At 39.9% G+C, this 25,582-nt stretch overlaps 1 protein-coding gene and 1 pseudogene across 2 annotated transcripts in view; one reads left to right on the top strand and one right to left on the bottom strand.

Moving 5' to 3' along the window:
- Positions 1–25,371, top strand: part of LOC308689887 (uncharacterized protein) — a 154,247-nt gene extending 128,876 nt beyond the window's left edge. The window contains exon 7 of the transcript XR_014030078.1: positions 25,361–25,371. The gene's annotated coding sequence lies outside the window, so the exon portion shown is untranslated. The remainder of the gene's footprint in view (positions 1–25,360) is intronic.
- On the bottom strand, positions 3,977–14,512 carry LOC308689047 (scavenger receptor cysteine-rich type 1 protein M130-like; annotated as a pseudogene). Its single transcript has 16 exons — positions 14,203–14,512; positions 13,657–13,959; positions 13,372–13,567; positions 12,461–12,757; positions 10,334–10,648; positions 8,234–8,548; positions 7,807–8,136; positions 7,395–7,718; positions 7,001–7,318; positions 6,543–6,845; positions 5,853–5,924; positions 5,442–5,756; positions 5,159–5,350; positions 4,504–4,599; positions 4,248–4,307; positions 3,977–4,053 (listed from the first exon to the last, which is right to left on the bottom strand). The product of its transcript is annotated as a scavenger receptor cysteine-rich type 1 protein M130-like (transcript).
- Positions 25,372–25,582: the final 211 nt, after the last annotated feature.

A 25,582-nucleotide genomic window follows, 5' to 3' on the forward strand; every position in this document is an offset into this window, starting at 1 on the left:
TTAAGAACTAAAAGTGTAAATTAATGTGTTAATTACCACAATTGGTCAAAGCAATGTACTTCAACTTCGAGTTGTCTGCTTTAATTAATCATTAACTAATGATTTGCAAATGTATCATTATGTTATGATGTTACTTGTTAAGGCACATTACTATTAACTAATTGTTAAGTAATATGCCATTTATGGGTTTTGACAGTTTGCACATGCAGTGAATGTAATGTCAAAGAATGTGTTTGAAGGATGGGGTAAGTTGGGCTGCACACAAATATCAGCACACCAGAATCTGAACTCCTGACCGCTGTTACACTGTGTTTAAACTGGACGAGACCAGCTGTCTACACTGGACATGACAGACCATTACAAGTCCATTTGTTCTTCGTAACAGAGCACAAGAGCTCGAGTACGTCAGGAATAGAGTGTGGCATCAGTTTACTGTCGGGGTTTTGTTGTGTAGCGTCGCGCCGCATCCAGTGTAGTCTCACTGACTATAATGGATGTTCTATTGTCTTTGTCCAGTCTAGACACAGTGTTATGAAACAGCAGAGCTCGGCCGCATGTTCTCAGTTTTCTACGACCTCAAGCTTAACCTGACATATTCCTGTGCCATGAACAACAAGGTTCATCGGACTTTCTTGGTTGTAGATGGTTGGAAATTGAAAACCATGGCTTAGTGTGGATGTCAAAACCAAAATGACATATTACTTAGCAATTAGTTAATAGTCATGTGCCTCAACAAGTAAAGTCATAACATGATACATTTGCAAATCATTAGCTAATGATTAATTAAAGCAGACAGCTCGAAGTTGAAGTACATGACATCAACCCATTATGGTAATTAACGCATTAATTTACACTATTAGTTAATAAAATATGTTATTAAAGCTGCAGTCCGTAGTTTTTCCTCTTTGTCGCCATCTCTGTTCAAAATCTGCAGTTGCAGTTATTTGCGGAATTATCAACTTTACGTGGGTTGTGCCTCGGCATGGCAAAGCGCGGATGAATACGTTTTGAGCAGAATGTGAGGCTGTCAATCACCGTGCCGGTGTAGATACTGGCATTCGCAATCACAGATTCTACTTTTTGGAAGTATGACCAACATAAGAATTTTCACCGGGAAATGTCGTCTGAACAAGTAACATCCACTTTTGTTCTGACCAACTAAGGGGGAAAAAAGCATTGCAGTAAATCACGCCGATTGCTTAAATCTAACGATTGCTTATCATATCACGTCAAACTGTGCAAATTATACTTTGTCCTCAAATTGTTAATGTTAACAACATCAGCATTGCGTGACTACATTTAATGCCCTTCCGATATTTATCCTTGTTTTCGCATTGGGCCGGTTGCAGTCTCTTTTTTTTCTCCGAAGTCCGAAGTCTTGTTCGGGTGAATCTCCAGTTGTCACTGGTGATTGTCGTTTGAACCGTTCTGGATCCGCCATCAAATTGATAAGTTTAATTATATCAAGTGCAGTGAGAAAAGGCTATAAATCTCCACCTCCAACATCCTCACACGCAATATAGTCTACTAGCCGAGACTCCTTCTTTATGTGTACAGATGTGACGTAATGACGCAAAGACATGCTCGAATTTCCTGCGGAAAATCCACCAGTACCATTAGAATTAAAAACATTACAAGCTTACCGTTTTGAATCGAGTTAAGGCAAGCAGGTTGTTTTGAACACTGGCTGGTTATACTTGCTCAAAAATTTATTTGGGATAATTTTTAACCCAAAAAAGCTACGGACTGCAGCTTTAAGGAATGAATACATTATGACACATTTAATCAATAACAATTCATATATTACTTAATCTATTAATCATTTAGAATCTTTATTACTGATGCAGTAATCATTAATTAATGGTTTAGTTCTTCATGAGTCATACATTAACAAATGATTATCTTTGCATTAGTTAAGCATGAATTAATGTAGATTAGTGCACCCGTATTGTAAAGTGTTTCCAACTTTTCATCTGCTCTCTTAGCAATTCTGAAGAAAAAGAGACTGTTGTCTGCTCTGGGGAGAAAGATAAAGGTAGAGAGAGGGGAGGGGCTTTTGATGACCACCAATCACACTCAGAGTTAAACTTAGAGAACAGTTACAACAACAAATCAGCCAATAAATCTCCATATATATATCAAGAGAATGCTTCTGTTGATGAATGTTACTCCTCCACCTTTCAGACAATTTACTGAAGATACACACATGATAAACTCACCCAGCTGTCATGACAGTGAGTGTGGGAAACACTTCAGTGTACATACAGCGCCAGAGTCTGACACCTGCAGAGAAGAGATACAAGCACTGATAACTAACTGCTGACCACAAACACTGTGAAGCAAAAATGCATATCAAAGGTCTATTCCTGAATAAAAGTATAACATTTCATAGAATTGTATTGAACTTTTGCATTTTGTGTACAGAAAACAGTTTGCTGAAACAAAATTCACAATAATAATAATAATAATAATAATAATAATAATAATAATAATAATAATAATAATAATAATAATAATAACATAACATCCATGCACATAGTCAGTCTGATTTTAATTCCTAAACAGAAAAAAAAACCCAGTAAAATTGGACAGAAATATGAAACAAGTACATAAAACGCATGCTGTAGGCACCCCGTGTACTGTTTCTCAAAAAACCCTCTGCAGGACATAAAGTGAACAACATGCTCTTCTGCTCAGTTCAAAGAGTCATTACATTCTTTTGAGGGAAAGATCCTTGATCACAGCTGCTGTTTGTAAACTTATTTCCCAAAAGTACACTCCAACGTTCTTTAGCTAAATATATATTTCCAACATCAGTGGGTCTACATTCAAAAGAAAAATTATATTTTTTATTTTTTATATTTATTTATATTTTTAAGAGGCTGTGAAATATTAAAGACTGGAGCAGTGGAAGTTAAAGCATCTGATATTATAACAATTATAAACAAATTGATAAAAATGTTTTAGTGCAATGGGATCACAAAAACAATGAGATTTGTAAAAACCTCTGGAAAGAGAAATTTTAACTTTTTGAAAAAGCCATGAAAGCAAAGCCTTTTTTTCAGTCAAAAACTGATTAAACATACTTGATTTAGTAGATTTCAATACAAAATGTTACATAAAAGATTGGCGAACAGCACTTGTATAGCATCAAAGACACTTAAACTCTACAGAAAACTTAAAAGCTTTGAAAGGATTTGAGGCAGTGGGTGTGGTTTCAGTTATAAAGTCCCTCCCTGTTTTCCTGGCTCCTCCCCCACATCATCATAGTCTGTTATTAGAAAACAAGAGCAAATTAATTTATCAATATATGCTTTAAAAAGTATTATAAATGAACACATCAATATTGGCAGTCAAGTTAAATGAACAATCATGATCACAGAAATTGATATTATAAAACGATTATAAAAAACAAAACGTAAATGTCAGTAACGTACCAAACATGCCATTCATATATTCCCTGATATTCTTCACATCATCATATTCCTCCTGAACACCCTCTAATATAAATGTTTCTATTATTAATTACATGAGTTTATATGCCACTATAATTTGAAGACAGACAAACAAACAAACAAAGAAATTTTGTTGAAATTTTGAGAGAGTAATTTGAATCCCACACCTGCTTTATCATTGCAGAATTGTCGTACAATGATGACATCATCATAGTTTTCTGGCAAGTCAAAAGAGACAAATAAACAAAATAATGAAAAATTAAATACATCCATTAAATGTGCAAGATTTTGGATTTTGAAACAGTGCATATGTATAATTAAAATGCATATAAATCTATATTGTTAAAACCTGTAAATTATAATAAGAAATAAACCTGTATCACGAGATCTCAGTCCAACAGTGATTATATCATCATAATTCTCAGGTGTGATTTGCTGCTCTTCTAAATGAGTTAACAGCAAGGAGGAAATAAACAAAAACTGATTTAACTATTCAGAGGCCCAATAGTTCATTTTCAAAGTCACTGACCTTTATTTGACCCTTCAGTGGTGGTGATGTCATTATAGTAGTCAGGTGCGGCTCCTCCTGCAGAATTTGCTTTAAAAGCATCAATGAAAAAAAAGAGAGATTCAATAAATCCTTATCTGAATTATTATATGCTGGATGGTTTATATAATTTAAACTCAGTTAAGATAACAAGCTAAGAGAATGTTTTTAATTAATTTAACATCCATTAATTTCTGTACGTGATAAGATTTGAGTTATATTGATTTATACTTGAGTCCTCTAACCTGAAAGAAGCTCATCAGCATCTTCATACCCAGAATGCTGTTCTTCTGAAAGGACACTTCCTATTATGGATAAGTAGATTCATCAGACACACGTTCACAGGTGTAAATCAACCAAAATCCCCAATTCCTTTGAATCACAACACTAACCCTGTATCATTTCAGATAACACAACTGGATCTATGTGATTTATTCTACTCTCCACTATGAATAAAGTGATTATGATCTCCTCAAATCAGACTCTATGACATTTACTCACCCCTCTGAGTGAAGAAACTCTGTCTATTAGTGGGTCTGTGATGAATCTCCTCATAAACGGCCTCAGTCGTCGTCTTGTGTCTCCTCTTAGAGAGAGCTGTGAGTGTAGACAGACAAACCTGCTGTCAGTTCACAACTGTAACGGTCACACAGCTGGAGTGCCCTTGAGAGCCACCAGAGGGCACTCCACACCAGACTATTATCACTCCCTCACAAACTACATTTCCCATAACTCACTGCCCAGACTCATCATCACTGATTGCATTCACCTGTGTGTCATTACCCTGTTAGTCTCAGCCTATTTATACCATGTTCACTCATTGCGAGGTTTTGTATGTTGTTGCACTGCATTTCCGAGCATTTTCCCTGGTTTCATGTCTCTTGGTTTTTGCCTGTTCCGTGGATTACTCTTTTGCCTCTGACCCCTGCCTGTTTTGTTTGTTTGTTTGTTTGTTTGTTTGTTTGTTTGTTTGTTTGGACGGCCTACCTGAGTTTTGACCGATTGCCTGTATATTGGATTACGTGTCCGGATTGCCCCTTAATTAAAGCTGCATTTGGATCTCAACCTTCGTGTCTTGGAGCAGTTTGTAACAACAACACATGACTGATCACACACTGAATAACAAACAATATGACAGTCTCTGGATCTCTCCTACCTCTCCTAATCACTCTGTTCTGCTGAATCAGATTAAGCAGTGGCACTAAGAGCAAAACTCCCAGTACAACCACAAGCACAGAGAGAGACACTGGAGGAGTTTGTGGAGGAGTGACTGATGTTGAGCGCACTGTCTGAGAAACTGGAGGAGAAGCTGATGCTGTTGTGGCAGGAGTAGTGGACACTGACAAATCTGGCAAAACAGACACAAACAGTATTATTAGCACTAAAATTATGTTTAAAAAAACAAGAAAGACAGACATTGGTCAGTGTTTTGCTCTGACCTGCACATGTGAGTCCAGTGTGCTCTTTGTGGGAGCAGTCAGTGTGGTTCTTCAGGGAGAGAGGACAGTCCCACAGGTGAATCTCATTCCCTCTGCACTCGACTCTGTTCAGCCACACAACACCTTCACCAGCACCAAAGACTGAATTCCCATCAGCCCTCAGTGCTGCTCCACAACCCAGCTGCCTGCAGACCACCTGAGCATCGCTGATGTCCCACAGATCAGCACAGACTGAACCCCACACAGCGTTATGATACACCTCCAGCCTCCCAGAGCACCGGCCCAAATCTCCACTCAGTCTGAGAGGAAGGCGTTCTAAATTGCACATAGAAGACAACACATTAATATCCAGAAGAGTACTATTCTGGTCACATAACTGTTATGATGTTCTTTGCCATCAAATTAACTTACCTGAACACTGTCTCTGGTAGGGAGATGTAGACCATGTCAAATAGCTTCGAGGGGATTCAAGACTTTTATGTTCTGGATTCACAAGTTAGAGCATTATAAACATTATTCATTTTTGTTAATGTTTATTAATAAACATGCTAATGTTAACTAATGAAACCTTTGTGTAAAGTGTTACCAAAAAAAGGATATGTCTCCATAATGCTGACAATTTACAGTGTCGTAATGACTGTCTTTTGGCAGTGCCGCAGCTGTCAAGATAACACTGATAACAGGTGGGCGTTAATTTCCCAATACAGCTGCAGATCGCAGTGAAGTTCAGTGGGATTTTTATCCCCAAAATGATAAGCAGCAGTCATATACCTTATTTGGGGAATATTTTAACTAATGGTGCTGCAAGCCATGCTCCTTTTGTCTCATCAGTATTTGGCACAGAATGCAATTCATACATGTTTGTGGGGTAGTGCTCAAAACAGAATTCCTTAATTTTATTGGCTTGACCCTGAGCTTATTTGTATTCTCAGTAGTGTTTAAAAAGTTTCTGTTTAATTAATTCAGTTGCTGTTTTTATCTAGTATTAACATGGGTTACTATGGAGACCAGGAATAGGACAACGGACATTCGAATCTATCATGGCAGCACTCATTGGTTGCTCAGGAAAAAAGGTGAAGAATATATTATATTATACCTTACCTGAGCAGGTGATTTTAGCCACTTCATTTTCACCACAGTCATTCTTTCCCAAAGGTGTAGACGGACACTGCCACAGATTTGTATCATGTGGTCGACATTTTACTTTATCCAGCCAGTTGCGAGCTGATTCCACCCTTGTTATAGAATTGGAAAAAGCACCAGATCTTCCACAGTTCAGCTCTTGACAGATCAGACTCGCTGTGTCTGTGTCCATCTGGTTCCAGCACACATTACCCCAGGATCCATTGTAGAAAACCTCCACATTCCCTTCACAGCCCTCAGTTAACCTGATCTCTTTAAACTCTACATGGAAACATGAACACAACCTAATAGCTTTCATCGAACTCCATTTATTTCAACTACTGAATTTTACATATATATATGGATGACTGAAATAAACCAAATAATATTTTAGATTTTAAATGTTACAAAAAGTTTTGTTTTTTAGTTGTGTTTACCTGAGCACACGACTCCTACATCCTCCTTGTGTTGACAGTCATGTTTCCCCCAGCCTGGAGAAGAGCAGTTCCACAGAAACGTCTCAATCCCCTCACACTCCACCTCATCCAGCCATATGGGTCCTGAACCAGGACCAAACCAGGCTGGTACCTGCTGGTTACTGAGGGCCACTCCACACTGCAGCTGTCTGCACACCACATGGGCATCTTTAATATCCCAGGAGTCATCACACACTGTCCCCCATGAGCCGCTGTGAAAAACCTCCAGCCTCCCTGCACAGTCTCCCCCAGAACCCACCAGCCTGATGGACCCGCGACCTGATATTCAGAGAGAGAAAAACACATTATTGATCACTAACAACTGAAGAATCTGCACAGATGTTGCTGTTCTCACCAAGGCAGGTGATTGACAGCTGTTGTGTGGAGCTGCAGTTGAGAGTTTGTGGAGAGCTGCAGTTCCCCAGATGAGCTTCACTCCCAGAGCACTGGAAGCCCGTCACACACTCATGACTGTGTTCAGGACTGGATGAAGAGGAGCCGGAGAGGTTCAGCACAGAGCCACAGCCCAGCTGTCTGCAGACCACAGAGGATTCAGTGAGACTCCAGGAGTCCAGCAGAACTCTCCTCCAGACCTGATGGATGGAAACTTCCAGCTCCCCCTCACACTGTCTCTCTCCAGACAACCGCACCAGACCGTCATGAACAGCCAGAGAGGAACCTGAGGAGAAGATCTTGTGTTTTACTAAAATAAGAATTGTTATAATATGGTGAAAAAGAGCATAATGCTCTCAGTGTCATAAGTTTACCAGAGCAAATGACTCCAACATCTCGTCTATGAGAACATTCAGCTCGACTCCATGAAGAGACGGAACATTCTGAGAGTTTTGTTTCATTGCCGTCACAATCAAACACATCAGCCCAGATTTCACCACTTCCCTCTCCAAACCAGTCTGATCCCACAACAGACACAGCAATCCCACAATTCAGCTGTCTACAGAGGACACTGGCAGCTCTCATATCCCAGCATGCATCACACACTGAGCCCCACTCATTGAGGAACTGAAGCTCCACTCTTCCAGAACAGGAGTCTGAATCTGAGACTGAAACTGAGTTCATCAGTTTGGCCTCTGTGTAACCTGAATAAAGAACATAGAGGTTAAAATAAAGTATAATGCAGCTGACAGAGAATATATACTGTTTTAAATACAAAGACACTGAATATTTATAATTTACCAGAACAGATCAGACCAACATTATTGTCACTGGTACAGCTTTGTTTGTGTGATAATGAAATTGAGCATAATGAAATCTGAGACTCATTTCCTCTGCACTGAATCTCTTGTGTCCACATTTGAGCGTCTCCTTTTCCAAAAGCATCTTCTCCCAGCACCTGTACAGGAGCCCCACAGTCCAGCTCTCTACACACAACCTCTGCATCCTGTTGGTCAAAGGCAGCGTCACACACTGAAACCCACGACTGATCATGAAGTATCTCTAACCTCCCCGAGCACAGGTGAGATCCATTAACGAGTCTGGAAGCTTGATGACCTGTTAATATTACAGGAATGACAGTGCACAGTAGACAAAAACAAATGCTTGATAGTTAAAAACAATAAACTTACAAACAGTTTTCCAAATAAAATATTCTTTATGTCACAACAAATTAATGGGCAATCAGTTAAATTATTCACCCGAACAGATGACACCGGCATCTGAATTGTGAGTACAGTCATGTAAGCTCCATCCTGCTGACCCAAAGTTCTTCAGTGTTGACTCTGATCCAGTACACATGACAAGATTCATCCAGATTGGTTCTGATCCTGGTCCAAAATGAGCATCACTCAGAGCATCTACAGGTTCTCCACAGTCCAGCTCTCTACACACCACTGCAGCATCAGCCATATCCCAGCCAACACCACACACTGTTCCCCACTGACCTCTATGAAGAACCTCCACTCTACCAGCACAGCGACTGTTGCCACCAACCAGCCTCACATTCTTTTTATCTAAGTGACAGAAAAATACAGATAGAGACTGTGGGTGCATCTCCATAAGCACGTTAGCGTATCAGTATATTGTGTACACAAATTCAGCACTGGTAAAGCACACTGGCTCACTACACATTTGGACACTGATTTTTCAATTCCCGGTGATAAGATTTGGTGCTTGTGTCATAAAACGTCACCACTGGTATTTATTAACAACAAACATAATATCTTTCTGACATTTTTATGCTGTTTAATGTATGTTATGAAATATACTTTGATTGTTGTTATATATATCTGAAATATTTTAGCCAAATTTTTATTATAAATATGTACTACACTGTTCACTACCTATCTACTGATGTTTATACTGACATATAATTAAATAACGATTTGTCATGTCATGATGATATTGTGTTGATATTGTGTTGGTTTGTGCGATTTGTTTTGCACTTAACAGAACTTCCATTAAGGGGAATGTAGTGAGCATCAAGTTTTTGGAGTGCATTGTGGGATTTTTAGGGAGCGAACATTCCTATGAACTTGAAGGATTTTGTGATTGAGACAGACCTTAAAATGGCTGGCTCCTTGGTCATTGTTCTGACTGTGAAATATGAAGGTGACTGAGATGCACCCTATTAGTAAAAGGTATGATAAAACTATATTCTTTTAACTCACCAGCACAGACCAGCCCCTGGTAATTATAATGTGAACAGCTGTTTTTGTGTAAGGATGTTGGACAGAGGTGAATCTGAGACTCGTTTCCTCTGCACTTCATCTCTTGTGTCCACATCTGAGCGTCTCCTTTGCCAAAAGCATCTTCTCCCAGCACCTGTACAGGAGCCCCACAGTCCAGCTCTCTACACACAACCTCTGCATCCTGCTGGTCAAAGGCAGCGTCACACACTGAAACCCACGACTGATCATCAAGCATCTCCAACCTCCCAGAGCAACTGGAGTTTCCAATAAGCCTGACACCTGAAGTAGCAAGAGATAAGAATCGTTTCAATTTTGTTTATCTAAAGGTGTGTAATTCTTGTCATTATTGTTCTACCATAAAGCACCACTTATTAATGTGAAAGGAGTAAAATAGTCAAATTACTCAGTCTCTCATGTCAATCCAAATCATCTGACTTTCATTTTTATGGAACATAAAAGGGGAATTTTACAGAATATCCTGCTAGTCTTTTCAATATAATGAAAGTAAAATAAGAAAAAAAAAAGTGTGCTCTACAGAACAAAGTCATAGAGGTTTGAAAAGACACAAAGTAAATGATGACTGACTTTTCATTTTTGGTTGAACTTTCCCTTTAAAGCAGTTGAATTGGCAGGGTATGGACCAGTTTACCTGAGCAGATTACTCCTGCATCTTTGGTATGATCACAGTCATAAAAACCCCAATTTACTGTTCCACAGTTCTTCAGTGTAGATTCTGATCCCGAACATAACGTGCGATTTGTCCAGATTGGTCCTGATCCTGGTCCAAAATGAGCATCACCCAGAGCATCTACAGGTTCTCCACAGTCCAGCTCTCTACACACCACTGCAGCATCAGCCATATCCCAGCCAGCACCACACACTGTTCCCCACTGACCTCTATGAAGAACCTCCACTCTACCAGCACAGCGACTGTTGCCACCAACCAGCCTCACATTCTTTTTATCTAAGTGACAGAAAAATACAGATAGAGACTGTGGGTGCATCTCCATAAGCACGTTAGCGTATCAGTATATTGTGTACACAAATTCAGCACTGGTAAAGCACACTGGCTCACTACACATTTGGACACTGATTTTTCAATTCCCGGTGATAAGATTTGGTGCTTGTGTCATAAAACGTCACCACTGGTATTTATTAACAACAAACATAATATCTTTCTGACATTTTTATGCTGTTTAATGTATGTTATGAAATATACTTTGATTGTTGTTATATATATCTGAAATATTTTAGCCAAATTTTTATTATAAATATGTACTACACTGTTCACTACCTATCTACTGATGTTTATACTGACATATAATTAAATAACGATTTGTCATGTCATGATGATATTGTGTTGATATTGTGTTGGTTTGTGCGATTTGTTTTGCACTTAACAGAACTTCCATTAAGGGGAATGTAGTGAGCATCAAGTTTTTGGAGTGCATTGTGGGATTTTTAGGGAGCGAACATTCCTATGAACTTGAAGGATTTTGTGATTGAGACAGACCTTAAAATGGCTGGCTCCTTGGTCATTGTTCTGACTGTGAAATATGAAGGTGACTGAGATGCACCCTATTAGTAAAAGGTATGATAAAACTATATTCTTTTAACTCACCAGCACAGACCAGCCCCTGGTAATTATAATGTGAACAGCTGTTTTTGTGTAAGGATGTTGGACAGAGGTGAATCTGAGACTCGTTTCCTCTGCACTGAATCTCTTGTGTCCACATCTGAGCGTCTCCTTTGCCAAAAGCATCTTCTCCCAGCACCTGTACAGGAGCCCCACAGTCCAGCTCTCTACACACAACCTCTGCATCCTGCTGGTCAAAGGCAGCGTCACACACTGAAACCCACGACTGATCATCAAGCATCTCCAACCTCCCAGAGCAACTGGAGTTTCCAATAAGCCTGACACCTGAAGTAGCAAGAGATAAGAATCGTTTCAATTTTGTTTATCTAAAGGTGTGTAATTCTTGTCATTATTGTTCTACCATAAAGCACCACTTATTAATGTGAAAGGAGTAAAATAGTCAAATTACTCAGTCTCTCATGTCAATCCAAATCATCTGACTTTCATTTTTATGGAACATAAAAGGGGAATTTTACAGAATATCCTGCTAGTCTTTTCAATATAATGAAAGTAAAATAAGAAAAAAAAAAGTGTGCTCTACAGAACAAAGTCATAGAGGTTTGAAAAGACACAAAGTAAATGATGACTGACTTTTCATTTTTGGTTGAACTTTCCCTTTAAAGCAGTTGAATTGGCAGGGTATGGACCAGTTTACCTGAGCAGATTACTCCTGCATCTTTGGTATGATCACAGTCATAAAAACCCCAATTTACTGTTCCACAGTTCTTCAGTGTAGATTCTGATCCCGAACATAACGTGCGATTTGTCCAGATTGGTCCTGATCCTGGTCCAAAATGAGCATCACCCAGAGCATCTACAGGTTCTCCACAGTCCAGCTCTCTACACACCACTGCAGCATCAGCCATATCCCAGCCAGCACCACACACTGTTCCCCACTGACCTCTATGAAGAACCTCCACTCTACCAGCACAGTGACTGTGACCACCAACCAGCCTCACTCTCAAATTGTCTATAAAATAAATAAACAGGGAGTAAAGACATATGGACAAAAGGAAAGAATGTGGAAAAAAAAAATCACAAAAAGAGAAAAAACTATGATAAAATTTACTAATATTTAGTGTAGATTTTGGGAACATTAAATTTGATTTCAGTTTATATAAAAAAGGCTCAAACCTGCACACACTAGTCTAACATCATTTTCATGAGAACAGTTGTTTTCATGTGATGGTGATGTTGGACAGAAGTGAATCTGAGACTCATTTCCTCTGCACTGAATCTCTTGTGTCCACATCTGAGCGTCTCCTTTGCCAAAAGCATCTTCTCCCAGCACCTGTACAGGAGCCCCACAGTCCAGCTCTCTACACACAACCTCTGCATCCTGCTGGTCAAAGGCAGCGTAACACACTGAAACCCACGACTGATCATCAAGTATCTCTAACCTCCCAGAGCAGCGAGAACCTCCAACCAGCCGGACTTCTGAAAGAAGGAAAAACAAAATTTAAAGTTAGAGACCTTCAATAATGAGTCAGTCATATAATTAATATATCAATCAACGAGAAATAATATTTTCCTTTATCTTCTGAAATAAAAGATATTTATTATGAAAACATATTATACATGTCAGTAAAACTTTTTCCCAGTCCAAAAGGACTTGAAAGTAACCTACAAAAACAGCTCATATACAAAACAGTGTATAGTTATTGTTACTGTAAAAATCTAAATACATTACATGACCGCCCACATTTCAACATTTTCATGTCAACAATGTCTATGAATGAATCCTATCAGGGAATTACATTAGAATGTAGAGTTAGAAACAAGCTTCTAAATTTTATTTTTAACAAGGTCTCGGATTATTACAGTCTGACCTTAACAGTTTGTGCTGTCAAAAAGAAGCTGAAAAATGAAATTATCACTGCTTTTGGTGCAATTGTTTTGTACATTACGACAGGATTTTTAGCTTTAGCTTACCTGAACAAATGACTTGTGCGCTCTTATCAAGACACACATCAAGATCAGTTGGTTGTATGAATCCACATTTCTTAAGTGCAGACTCTGATCCAGTACACATTGCATTTTTCATCCAAAACGGTTTTGATCCCAGTCCAAAATGAGCATCACCCAAAGCATCTACAGGTTCTCCACAGTCCAGCTCTCTACACACCACTGCAGCATCAGCCAAATCCCAGCCAGCACCACACACTGTTCCCCACTGACCTCTATGAAGAACCTCCACTCTACCAGCACAGCGACTGCTGCCATTTACCAGTCTCACATTTCGTATGTCTATGAATGTAAGAGAAAAGGCTATTGTAAATTTAAATTGTTATAATAAAATGAAATGAAATGTGCTTTGTTGTACTTTGAACTGTTACCAGTACACAGCAAACCAATGTTGTGCTCATGTGAACAGATGTTGTCATCTAACGGTGATGTTGGACAGAGGTGAATCTGAGACTCATTTCCTCTGCACTGAATCTCTTGTGTCCACATCTGAGTGTCTCCTTTGCCAAAAGCATCTTCTCCCAGCACCTGTACAGGAGCCCCACAGTCCAGCTCTCTACACACAACCTCTGCATCCTGCTGGTCAAAGGCAGCGTCACACACTGAAACCCACGACTGATCATCAAGGATCTCCAACCTCCCAGAGCAGCGAGAACCTCCAACCAGCCGGACTTCTGAATAAGACAACACAGATCAACAAAAGCATGGCTTATTTATGGGGCTTCAAGATAATAATTTGTACATCAAAGCCATTTTATTTTTAGTCTTATAATGAATAAAGTAAAAACACAAAAGAAAACCACAACAAATATAAATATAAAATGTATTTATTATTGAAGTCAACATTTTAAAACTTCTTTAAAAATTAGAAGCCAATCTGGAAGCGCATATGAATTTTAATATGTAAAATACTTTACCTGAGCAAATGACTCCAGCATCTCTACTATGATCACAGTTGCTTTTACCCCATCCTGCTGATCCACAGTTCTTCAGTGTAGACTCTGATCCAGTACACATGACAAGATTCATCCAGATTGGTCCTGATCCTGGTCCAAAATGAGCATCACTCAGAGCATCTACAGGTTCTCCACAGTCCAGCTCTCTACACACCACTGCAGCATCAGCCAAATCCCAGAAATCATCACACACTGTTCCCCACTGACCTCTATGAAGAACCTCCACTCGACCAGCACAGCGACTGTGACCACCAACCAGCCTCACATCCATACGGTCTAACAATGAGAGATGAAAGATGAAGGGATGAAAGTTAAATTTATAGCATTACAAAGTGGGACAACTGGGAAAATGGGACACATACGTCTGAGTATTTAAAATGAATATTCAGAGTTCAATACAAGTTTAGCTCAATCAACATCATAGGTGTGTTGATTAACAAAAAAATAATTATGCTGACTCCCTTTTATTAAAACAAATATGGTTTCAATTATCCTAAAATGTATTATTGTTTCAGTTGTAAATAGTTAAAAACAATGACAGGGTTTATACCATTATGTTGTCATGGAAACAGTTTAAAACTGGAAATAACTTTGCACAGAAAAGATTAGTGAGCATTTTTTTCCCACACTATAATCATGTTAACGCATATTTGTTTAAGTCTTGTTTCTATATTATTGAGACAGTGAGTATTTTAAAGTTTACAGAAAACCTATTTTTTTAAAGGGGGGACAAGTAGAAATGTATTATTTAGATAAAAAATGATGCCACAAATGATGTTGATTGAGCTTAAACTATATTAAACCTGGTGTATTCTTTTAATATATATGTTTCCCTCTATATAGTTCTTCTGTAGCTGAGGTCTTGGCATTGTTTAAGACACTAACATTGTAACCCTATAAAAGGCCTTTAGGTTTTGTTTTTGTTTGTCATGATCACAAACTTCTTGACATAACATTATACAGCATTTATCCTGCTGGATTATGAATGAGTGATTCTTTTTCTTTTTTATTATAAAAATGTTCATGGGACTTGCTCAAGCTATATGTCTGTCACTAATATTTCCAAATCAATGTTTATCAAATCAGAACTCCAAATGTGTGATCAATTTTACGGCCACCCAACTCGAGGGACAGAGATGCCTGCATGGTTATAGAATAATGTTTGACACATGGCGATTAAATCGTTTTCATCCAGAGAAAAGGTGATCAATGTTTTATTTTTTTAGATAACAGAAGATTGAGACAACATTTACAATGTTGATATCACATGAAAAATTTAATTGTAATCAAAACACAACAAGACAAAAAAAAAAAAAAACCTACAATAATGACCTCTTAGGGTTTCAATTAATAAATACTAATATTATTTTGATAACGATATATTATATTGAATAAAAAAGAAGACACTCATGTAAAACTTATTTATAGCTCTTTATAAATTGGAGAGACAGAGAGAGAAAGAGAAAGAGATAACACAGGAGCACATTCAATATATTGTGACAATGTGATTATACAGGCATCTAAAAAAACACATTACAGTATAGTTTAATTTTAAGATCTTAAATAATATAGCATTTAACCCATCATTAAAAAAATATATATATCTCTTTAATTTCACGTGTACTTACCAGCTGTGATGAGTATTATAACTGAAGACAGTAAAATGAGTGTCAGGCATCTCTCCATCTCTCTCTGCTTGATTAATTCAACATCCAGTACAAGCTTCTCCGCACTGATGATACAGAAGTACAGGCGTCCTCTCTCAGCCCCCTTAATGAGAGAGAAAGAGGTTCAAAACCCTCCAATCACACTCGCTGTTACCTTATTAGACAGAACAGAGGAAATCATCAAACAACTTCAGTGACAAATCAGACCAGGCTTTTATGACTTTCTCCATATATATCTAACAGTCAGTGCTGATGAACTCCTCCTCCCCACCCATCAAGAGGGGATGCAGAAACACACACACACACACACACACACACACACACACACACACACACACACACACACACACACACACACACACACACACACACACACACACACACACACACACACACACACACACACACACACACACACACACACACACACACACACACACACACACACAGGAGACAGGAAACACTCTCCAGTTTATTTACAGCATCAAAGCCCAACACCTGCAGAAGAGATAAAAGCACTGATAACTAACTCTGAACACTGTCTATTAGGAATGTTAGTATGACATTAACAAGTAACAAAAAAGCCATTAAAAATGTAAAAGTTTACCAAGAGCACAGTGCACAAGTAAGCCTTTATTAAACTAACGAAAGGCAGAAAAGACCCTTAAACTACTTCTCCTTAAAGCTAATTTTGTCAAAGCTTTCATATATATGTATCAAAAATATTCTTGTAACTATTGTGAAATGTACCTAATTTAACCAAAAGTGGTTTCTTTCAGGTGGCACAAAAACCATAATTATCAGTGAAGATAAGCATGTTGTTCACCTTGTGACCAGCAGACAGAGCTAGTGAACTACATTTCTGCTGAAGCACCTTGTTTTGCAAAATCATACTTCCACAGAAGTGACAGGCATTGTATATTTGATAGGGGGTGGGTATGGACCTATATTGAGACACTTTAGTAAGGACGCACACACACACACCTGCCAGAGGCGGGCTGGTTATTCATCAGGACGGATTTTTGACATTTGCATTCAACCACAGACTTACGCTAACCGTCGCTGTTGTTCTGCCTCTGGATATAGTCCAATCCGGGTGATTTTACAGTCTATGGTGATAATTGATCAAACTTTAAAACACATGAAGTTTCCAGCTATAAGTAAGGAAAATTCCTTAAAATTGAAATGGACACAAGAAAAAACACGTTAACTCTTTCTACAGCATGGCAAGAAGTAGTAGGCTACATAAGTACATAAGTACATAATCTCATTATTGCTCAGTATTTAATTTTTAGTATGTAGTAACTCAGTAAAAAGTTTCAACCATTTTGGCATATTTTCTAAAACATGTTCACTATATTATACACTACTGTATATATCATTCACCATAGCAAGTATATAGGTCTACAGCAGCCATGGGCATGTGCGTTAAATGTGGCAATGAAACGACAAAATGGCAGCAAAACACTTCTTATTCTAAAGACAGGCGGACAAGGGAGACAATGAGCATTTTTGACTGCAATGTGTTAGTCTTGTCTTCCAATACATGGCAGCAAAACACATATTCCAGAAACGATATGATAAGCGTCTTGTTCTTGTTTTACGGCAGGAGAGAGTGTCTTCATGTTGATCTCTTACTGGAACCAGAATGGTTTGGTTCTTTCTCATAATGAAAATTCTGTATGATTGTTTCTGGTCGAACAGACATTTTTATTGTGTTTAAATATTTTGGTTAAAAGCCTAATATTAAACAATTTAAGCCCTACATCAACAGTCATCAATATATTAATGATTGATTGAGGGCTGAATGATGGGAAGATTGATAATTTAATTGAACAACCATTATAAATGACATATGAGGATTTATCAACAATAAATTAAGAGAAGGCAATAATGACAATTTAGACTAAGTAAAGCTGGTACAAGCTAGAGACATGTTTAGCCTTCTGTGTTTACACGGCAATTATGTGAATGATGAAACAAGTGGAGTCCACCTGAAATAACTCAGTGCTGCTCCACAACCCAGCTGCCTGCAGACCACCTGAGCATCGCTGATGTCCCACAGATCAGCACAGACTGAACCCCACACAGCGTTATGATACACCTCCAGCCTCCCAGAGCACCGGCTCAAACCTCCACTCAGTCTGAGAGGAACATGATCTAAATCACACACAGCAACATCACTGACCAGCAATACATTTACAATGCATTTTATGACTATTTAAGGTTGTGACAAATTATGAATGTGGAATGTGGATTCAGTGTACAAGTGCTCAGATAATAAATCAAGATACTGTGAATAAAGAAAATACACTCTTTTAATTATCTTACTTGAACACTGTCTCTGGTGAAGAGATTCTGAGGTAGAACATGTCAGACGACTCCGAGGAGATTCACCAGTCTGCTCCTCTAAAATTAAAACATTAAAATTTAATTAAATGCTGAATAGAAAAATTATTAATATTAATCATACTGAAACAACTCAAACAGTCATTCTGTCCCCAGGGTGAAGATGGACACTGCCATAGAGTGGAATCATGACGTTGACATTTTAAATAATCAAGCCAATTATGAACTTCAGTCCCTCTGAAGAACTGGGTTCACTGCCAGATCTTTCACAGTTCAGCTCTTGACAGATCAGACCTGCTGTGTCTCTGTCCATCTGGTTCCAGCACACATTACCCCAGGATCCATTGTAGAAAACCTCCACATTCCCTTCACAGCCCTCAGTTAACCTGATCTCTTTAAACTCTAGATGTAAAGGGATGTGCATTAAAAATATTGGAGTTTAAGTTTTGCTTAACCTAAAATATCACCAAAATAACTGGTTAATACAAGGCTAATGCACACTGCTAAAGCACTGGTAGCATATGAAAAAGATACTTAATTATATTTGTATAATATATTATGAATCTTATGTATTACTTGATTCTGCATGGTCAATATAATTTTTTTTAAAAAGTAGCGGCATCCATGGCAGCGCTGTCTATCAGACCATCATACAATAAGATGGTCTTTGTTGTAAAATATGACCCATCCGCTCCTGATTATTCTGGTGTATATTTTGCAAATATTACCAGCTGCACATTATTCTTTTAAACATTTGAAATTATATATTTAAAAATAGATCACATTACTTTACTGATTACCTGAGCACACGACTCCTACATCCTCCTTGTGTTGACAGTCATGATGTTTCCTCCAGCCTGGAGAAGAGCAGTTCCACAGGGACGTCTCATTCCCCTCACACTCCACCTCATCCAGCCATATGGGTCCAGAACCAGGACCAAACCAGGCTGGTACCTGCTGGTTACTGAGGGCCACTCCACACTGCAGCTGTCTGCACACCACATGGGCATCTTTAATATCCCAGGAGTCATCACACACTGTCCCCCATGAGCCGCTGTGAAAAACCTCCAGCCTCCCTGCACAGTCTCCCCCAGAACCCACCAGCCTGATGGACCCGCGACCTGATATTCAGAGAGAGAAAAACACATTATTGATCACTAACAACTGAAGAATCTGCCCAGATGTTGTTGTTCTCACCAAGGCAGGTGATTGACAGCTGTTGTGTGGAGCTGCAGTTGAGAGTTTGTGGAGAGCTGCAGTTCCCCAGATGAGCTTCACTCCCAGAGCACTGGAAGCCCGTCACACACTCATGACTGTGTTCAGGACTGGATGAAGAGGAGCCGGAGAAGTTCAGCACAGAGCCACAGCCCAGCTGTCTGCAGACCACAGAGGATTCAGTGAGACTCCAGGAGTCCAGCAGAACTCTCCTCCAGACCTGATGGATGGAAACTTCCAGCTCCCCCTCACACTGTCTCTCTCCAGACAACCGCACCAGACCGTCATGAACAGCCAGAGAGGAACCTGATGGAAATATCTGGCATTTTAATCAAGATATTGCAAGGTATTTTATGCATTTAATTTTTTTTCAATAAAACCCCCTCACCAGAGCACACAACTCCAACATCTCGACTATGAGAACATTCAGCTCGACTCCATGAAGAGACGGAACATTCTGAGAGTTTTGTTTCATTCCCGTCACAATCAAACACATCAGCCCAGATTTCACCACTTCCCTCTCCAAACCCACATGTCTGATCCCACAACAGACACAGCAATCCCACAATTCAGTTGTCTACAGAGGACACTGGCAGCTCTCATATCCCAGCATGCATGGCACACTGAGCCCCATTTACTGAAGTACTGACGCTCAACTCGACCAGAACAAGAGTCTGAGCTGTTTAAATGTATTGAAACAAAACAAAAGTTTAAGGACACTTACTGCTCTTTAGGAAAGAGATTTAATCTCTTTATGTTTGCAATACATGTAAAGAGAGGTCAAATATTACTTGACCAGAGCATATTACTCCTACAGCATTGTCATGGGAACGGTGTGTATTTGAAGAGTTGGACGTAGGACAGAACACCATGTGCGATTCATTTCCTCTGCACTGAATCTCTTGTGTCCACTTCTGAGCGTCTCCTTTGCCAAAAGCATCTTCTCCCAGCACCTGTACAGGAGCCCCACAGTCCAGCTCTCTACACACAACCTCTGCATCCTGCTGGTCAAAGGCAGCGTCACACACTGAAACCCACTTCTTAATCTGAAGTATCTCTAATCTCCCAGCGCACAGATGAGATCCATTAATGAGTCTGGGGAGGCGACCTGTGTGTTTAAATTATATAAATAAACAACATTATAACTTTTTCAAAATTAAGATAAGGAAATTAATTCTGTTCAGTTTCTTTTGGTAACAAAACATTTACAGTAGGAAGATTGGACACTCTTACCTGAGCAAATGACTCCAGCATCTTCATCATGGCCACAGTTATTTACACCCCATCCTTTTGATTTACAGTTCTTCAATGTTGACTCTGATCCAGTACACTTCACTTCATCCATCCATACTGGACCTGATCCTTGTCCAAAGTGAGCATCACCAACTGCACGTAATGCTTTACCACAGTTCATCTCTCTACACACCACTGCAGCATCAGTCACATCCCAGCCATCATCACACACTGTTCCCCACTGACCTCTATGAAGAACCTCCACTCTACCAGCACAGGGACGGTAACTACCAACCAACCTCACGTTGCCTGTTCACAAGAGTTGTTTATCTATGAAAGACCATTCATTTATAAATTATGCTGTTTTTTTGCAGTTTACTTAAATAGTCCTGTGGTGTGAAAATCGTTTTGCATTTTACTCAATATAATATGAAGTCATAAAAACTGCATGCATAATATTAAAACACATCAAACCACAAGGCCATTTAATGCAATTACAGAAAAAGAAAAAATAATCTGTGAAAATCTAATTTATTGCTTCCATGAGCAAATTCTTTCAAATAAAATAAATCAATTTCAATAGGCAAGGCAAGGCAATTTTATTAATATAGCACATTTCATACACTGTGACAATTCAAAGTGCTTTACATAGAAGAAATTAAAATAATAAAAAGAAATAAGAATAATTAAAACAGTTTAGAAAAATAAAATAAAATACAATACAGTACAAACAGTCAGACGAACAGTGGCACAATGTTCATTCATTAAATGCACAGCTAAACAGATGTGTTTTGAGTCTGGATTTGAATGTGACTACTGTAGGAGCACATCTGATCTCCTCTGGAAGCTGGTTCCAGCTGCAGCTGGCATAATAGCTAAAAGCAGACTCGCCATGCTTAAGGTGAACCCTTGGTTTTTCTAGCTGATATGATCCTAATGATCTGAGTGATTTGTTGGGTTTATATTCAGTGAGCATATCTGCAATGTATTGAGGTTCTAGGCCATTGAATGATTTATATGCCAGTAATAATACTTTAAAATCAATCCTAAATGTAACTGGGGGCCAGTGTAAAGACCTGAGGACTGGTGTGATGTGTTCATGTTTTCTGGTTCTGCTCAGAATCCTGGCGGCAGCGTTCTGTATGAGCTGCAACTGTCTTATGGTCTTTTTGGGAAGGCCAGTGAGGAGTCCATTACAATAATCCACCCTGCTGGTGATGAAAGCATGCACAAGTTTCTCTAAGTCTTGTCTGGAAACAAAGCATCTAATTCTTGCAATATTTTTCAGATGATAGTATGCTGATTTAGTTATTGCTTTGACATGACTACTGAAACTAAGGTCTGACTCTAGTGTCACACCAAGATTCCTGACTTGATTTTAAGTTGTTTGACCCCTAGAGTGAAGGTAAGCGTTCACCTTGAGAACTTCATCTTTGTTTCTGTGACCGGGGATTTAGATTTACCACCAGGAACACATAAGGGGGTTCTATTTACTTTAAGTTTATTCATGTGATGTGAAATAAAGAAAAATGACTTATTTTCCAATGTTGTGTATCAATTTAATTGACAAGGAATAATTTGGTTTAAATGATCACAAAGAAACAGAAAATAAAAGAAACAAAATTCAATAACTGAGGTTCTCAGAGCTGGTGATAAAATTTAAACCACCTCACTGCTCTTCATTACTCAGGGTGCACTTCACGAAGGGCTGAAATCTCCAACACTATGGTGCACACTGAAAATAATCACATTAAATTATAATTACATGAAAAACACCTGAAACAAATGGAAAAGATGAAGTATATCACATTTGGCATAACGCCAAATAACATGGCCTAGACCGCATGGAGTGACGTCATATCATCGTGGACATTTTACACAACGTAACTTCCCAAACATGACAGTTCTCCGAATCAACACAAAATATACATCCACAAATGGTATTAAACAACAATATATTTGCAAAACATTGTATTTACCCATGGATGACTCAAATTGTCGACAACATCTTGAGAGTGCGCGTCTCTCTTGCACTGCCCGCTGCACATCTCACCAACAAAATATACTACGGATGCCGTGAGGCAAGAGCGCAAACGCGTTGTTGTGCGCAACACACAAAGCGCCACCCGCTGATGACTCCAAAGAAATACAGGTAGTCTCTGTTTTTATATTTAAACATGGAAAATAATAATTAAATAAAAGACTTTAACATAAGGGAGAAAAACAAACTTTAAAGGCATTTACCACCCGGTTACATCCTCCCCTGCTACAAGTCAGCGTCCTCGATGACTCCCTTAATCACCCATTTCGGCATTCATAGCACCCTGTAATGCCTTTTCAAACAATGCAGTACCAATACTGGCCAATACTTGAGACACCATATCCGTGCTGACGTTCACTGCATGACAAGCGGACCTGGGTGCATGAAAAGGGTTAGTGTGAATACCCGCAGTTGCTCGCTTGCTTCTGCGCACAGCTGGAACTGGCAATTCTCTCTGGACTGGGTTACGCCCTTCACCAGTCTCTAGCTCCTCCGATTGGACACGCTCAACTGGAGTTTCTGCATTCAGGACCACACCGTCAAACTCTGCAGGGTCTCCATCCGTATCCGCTGATACTTGTACCTGGCCACCTCGAGAGCTGTCACCTCTCAACCCTGAAGTACCCAGGGCCTCTGAGCTCATTGAAGTGTTTGCGCCCCCCATCACAAAAGGTTGCTCCTCTACTACCACAAAGTCTGGCTCAGAAGTCTCGCTACTGTCCAGAACGACAGGCCGTGTATCTGGCTCAGCCTTCTCCTTACTCCTAGGCCTAGGAGTGGGCATGGCACCTGGACGCAACTCCGACCTGTGAACCCTTTTTGAGGGCCCTCCTTCCAAAGGCTCAACAGTGTAAGTTGTGCCAACTATTTCCACTACTCGGTAAATGACCGGGCTCCAGGCGTCTTGAATCTTGTTCCTGCCTGGAAGCCGCTGGCGCAGATAAACCAAATCACCCACACTGACCTGGGGACAAAATGTCTTTTCATTCAGCCGAGTCACTCTCTCTAGGGCTTTCTCCTCCGAGTACTCCTTTGCTTTCTCATGAGCATATCTCAGCCTCTCTCGATGGACAGACAACCAGTCTTGTTTCCTCTCTGAGACCTCCTCGCTACCCAACAATGCATCAATGGGCAGATGTGGTTGTACCCCAAAAAGTAAATAATACGGGGAAAACCCTGTAGTAGCATGCGGAGTAACATTATAAGCATGGACTAACTCTGGCAAGTACTCAGGCCAACGCCGTTTACGTTCTGGTGGTAATGTACGTAGCAGATTGTGAAGTGTTCGGTTGTACCGTTCACACTGGGCATTTCCCTGCGGCCTATAAGGGGTGGTTCGGGTCTTCTTCACACCATAGAGTCTGCACAGCTCAGCAATTACCTCGCTCTCGAAATTACGACCTTGATCGGAGTGCAACCTCTCAGGAACTCCGTACTTCATAAACCACTCTTTCAACAAGGTTTTTGCTGTGGTAACCGCCTTTTGGTCTCTAGTGGGAAACGCCTGTGTGAACTTTGTGAAAACGTCGGTAACGACCAAAACATTTTCACGCCCATCAGAAGCAGGCTCTAGGACTGTAAAGTCCACCGCAATCACTTCCAGGGGTCTGGAAGCCAAGAATGCTCTCATAGGGGCACGGACTTTGGGCTGAGGCATCTTGGTAAGGATACAACGCTGGCACTTCTTTACCCATTCCTCCACATCCTCATACATACCGGACCAAAAACATCTCTGCTTCAACAACCCCAAGGTCCGCTCAATACCCTGGTGCCCCATATCGTTGTGCACGCTCTGCAGCACCTGGTTCCTTAAACAACCCGGCAACAACAGTTGCCAGAAGCACTCCTCAGAAGGGCCGTCTACTACTCGATACAGCAACCCATTTCGTTCTCTTATGAGGCTCCACTGCTTCAGAAGGCACTTCACAGACCTGGACAGAGACTTTCTTTCCCGATGAACTGGTCTCTTTTTCCTGTCCCAAAACTCTCTAAATTCCCCCAGAACAGGGTCACTTTTCTGAAACTCAACCAACTGCTCCCTAGTGTAACCGGGAAGTGTATGAGTGTTACCTTGGAGACTAGTGACCGCTTCTCCAGCCTCCAACACACGGATTTGCCTTAACCTACAGCACTCAAGTCCCTTCAGAGCGAGTTCAGGTTCCAAGGCTGTACCTCGACTAAAAACACTGCAAATCGCTACACACTCATCCCAATCAACGTCAGGATCAGTTTCAGGCTCCCCTGCAAACTCCTGCCTAGACAAAGCATCAGCCGCTGCGTTACTCTTTCCTGGCCTGTATTTCACCTCAAAGTTGAAGACAGAGAGCTGAGCAACCCATCTCTGTTCGATCGCTCCTAACTTCGCAGTTTGCAAGTGACAAAGCGGATTGTTATCTGTAATCACCTCAAACCAAGACCCAAGTAAATAGCCACGAAACTTCTCGACTACAGCCCACTTAAGGGCCAGTAGCTCGAGCTTCATGCTACTGTAATTGCGATCGTTTCTCTCTGCGTTACGCAACCTCCTGCTTGCGTATGCAATGACCCGCTTCTTGTCATCCTGTACCTGGTACAGAATGGCCCCTAAACCATTCTGGCTCGCATCAGTCTCGAGTAGGGCTGCACGATTTGAGGAAAATGTCATATTGCGATAATTGAGGTCAATATTGCGATTACGATTGCGATATGCGATATAATAAACAAATGGTTTCATGAGTCAACTTGCTTGGTTCTCAAGGAAAATAAATGCACACACAGATTAGTGATAATCAGCCTAAAGAAAAAAGTTCTTTAGTCAAGAGCAGTGAGTGTTTTTCTCTGTTCCCTTTGTTCTTTA

This window comes from Scardinius erythrophthalmus (assembly GCF_964197995.2).
Source record: "Scardinius erythrophthalmus genome assembly, chromosome: 4".
NCBI classification, from domain to species: Eukaryota; Metazoa; Chordata; class Actinopteri; order Cypriniformes; family Leuciscidae; genus Scardinius; species Scardinius erythrophthalmus.